The sequence below is a fragment of the Hippopotamus amphibius genome, chromosome 2 (genome assembly GCF_030028045.1).
Source record: "Hippopotamus amphibius kiboko isolate mHipAmp2 chromosome 2, mHipAmp2.hap2, whole genome shotgun sequence".
NCBI lineage: Eukaryota > Metazoa > Chordata > Mammalia > Artiodactyla > Hippopotamidae > Hippopotamus > Hippopotamus amphibius.
This window is the reverse complement of record NC_080187.1, coordinates 71,256,489-71,258,990: the sequence shown is the minus strand read 5'-3', so window position 1 is coordinate 71,258,990 and position 2,502 is coordinate 71,256,489. Positions and strand designations below refer to the sequence as shown.

Here is a 2,502-nt window from a genome sequence, read left to right as displayed (position 1 = left end):
GGAAGGCAGGAAGGAGAAGTGGGAAGGTAAATGGCACAGGGAGAAAAAGTATGCAAATCACTTTAGGCACAGGGCTGGCAAATGCTTGCAAAGAGCTGCAGAAAAACCTATGGTCCTTTCAGGCTCACCAGTGTTTAAAATCCAAACTGGTTTCAGGAAGATTCTGCCTTAACGTGCATCAGAGACAAAAATTCCAGTTTCTTACAGAAAAGGGAATATGCACATGGCTCTTGGCAGAGTGGGTCCTGCCTTCCCTGGTCAAGGAGGTAAACAAGGAAAAGAGCTGCCATAGCATCCTTTCAATCCCACCCATCCCCTCTGGATGGCAGGAGACTCAGTGGCCCGCAGCAGCCTTCAGTTTGGCAGGAGATGGGTGCAGTGAGGGGAACTTCTCCGCAGAAATTGAGCTACTCAAGGCAGGCTGCAGGTAGACCGTCTTGCGGAAGAGTCTGTTGTTTAAGAAAACCACCAAGGAGAAGGGCGCAACTGGGAGAGGTATGCTTTGCCAGGGGTCCTTGCTTCCTTGGTGCAGATAATGAGTAAAGGAGAGAGGATGGAAAAGGGTCAGCCACTGACAGCGGAGGAGGAGGGCTGCGTTGCGGTGGGGAAAGCCGAGGGGAAACCAAATCCGCAGCAGTAAGGCCAGTCCTTTCTGTGTTTGACAACCACTGGTGCATTTCAATTCCTTTATCGAACCAATGATATTCGAAGCAGTATAGTGAGTAGAGAAGAGACATACACAGGAGACTAACCAGCTGACCAATAAGATGGATGGGAAAGAGACTCATAGACATCTCCGGGAGGAGGGAAAGAACCTGTAGCAAAAGGTTGAAGAGCATGTCAGCAGTGATTTTGCTGACACGAGGGTATGGGTGAGGCTTCGTCCGTGATACTTCGAATGACAAGATCAGCTATATCCTGAAACCAAACTGCATTCACAAGTTTGCTAAGCACACACAGAGGGAGCACCCAAAGAGCACTAAAAACTGACATGAGGAAGAATTCCAGCCGTGACCAAACATCCCATGTAGTGATGGATCACCAATAATTAGGGCTGTTACTGACTGAAGCACAGGAATAAACACTCAATAAAACAAGAAGAGACTGAACCAGAATACTCCACCATTCCAAGTGCAGCCCTGAAAAATTCTCCTAACAATACGTGGTTCACTCTCTTGCTTCCTTTCTGTACTCTGGGCTCTCCTCTGAGCCAGGACACTGCTTGCCCTTTGACATTGCTCCTCTGTCTTTTGTTGAGTTCAAGCATCTAGCTTTGAGATGGTACAAATTCTCCAGATGGAGTCTTTGATTCCCCTGACAAGGTCCTGCACAAAGATTTTGACACTGTTAGCCATCTCTTCACTGCCCCAACTATCAACCACACAAAGGAGAGAGAAGTGTCCCCAAATCTTTCATCGTGAAGGATGCAGCAGCTTCACTGCTGTGACTGTGGCCCCTTGCCCACTGCTGGCTCACTGGGCTCCTGCTCCTGGACACCCCTCCACGCGCAGGGCCATCTCCCACCTGGGTGCTCCCAGGGCCGGGGCCGCTGCGCCTACACTGGGCATGCCCTGGCCACAGGTGGCTGCTGGGAAGTAGGGCAGGCGCCGAGTCCAGCTGCTGGTGTGGGGGGAGTGGGGCCACCATATATGACTTTTATTATGTTGAAGTATAAGGGTGAGTCAAAAATTATCTGTACCCTGGAAATTCTATAGCCAGAGTGCAGATAATTTTTGGTTCTCCCTTGTATATTCCTTCTATACTCACTTTATTGAGAGTTTTTTTTTTTATCATAAATGGGTGTTGAATCTTGTCAAATGCTCTTTCTTCATCTATTGAGATGATCATATGATTTTTGTTCTTCAGTTTGTTAATGTGGTGTATCACATTGATTGATTCATGGATATTGATTAATTCTCATATCCCTGGTATAAATCCCACTTGATTGTGATGTATGACTCTTTTAATCTGCTGTTGACTTTGGTTTGATAGTATTTTGTTGAGAATTTTTACATCTAAATTCATCAGGGATATTGACCTGTACTTTTATTTTCTTGTAGTGTCGTTGTCTGGCTTTGGTATCAGGGTAATGCTGGCCTCGTAAAATGAGTTAGGGAATATTCCCTTCTCTTCAGTTTTTTGGAAGAGTTTGAGAAGGACTGATGCTAATTCTTCATTAAATGTTTGGTAGAAAAAATATTTGGTAGAATTTGCTAGTGAAGTCATCTGGTCCTAGGTTTTTCTTTGTTGGGATGTTTTCATTACTGATTGAATCTCCTTACTTGTTATAGATAGTTTATGTGTTTCTAGAATTTATCCATTTCATCTAGGTTACCCAATTTGTTGCTGTACAATTGTTCATAGTATCCTCTAATAACCCTTTTTATGTCTATGAAGTTGGTAGTAATGCCCCCACTGCTTTCACTGAATCTCAAAAGTTTTGGTATATTATGGTTTTCTTTTCATTTGTCTTAACATATTTTCTGATTTGCCTTGTGATTT

General features: G+C 44.5%; 1 pseudogene; it reads right to left on the bottom strand.

The window, feature by feature from the left end:
- Positions 1–334: 334 nt before the first annotated feature.
- LOC130846420 (etoposide-induced protein 2.4 homolog) lies at positions 335–1,403 on the bottom strand (annotated as a pseudogene).
- Positions 1,404–2,502: the final 1,099 nt, after the last annotated feature.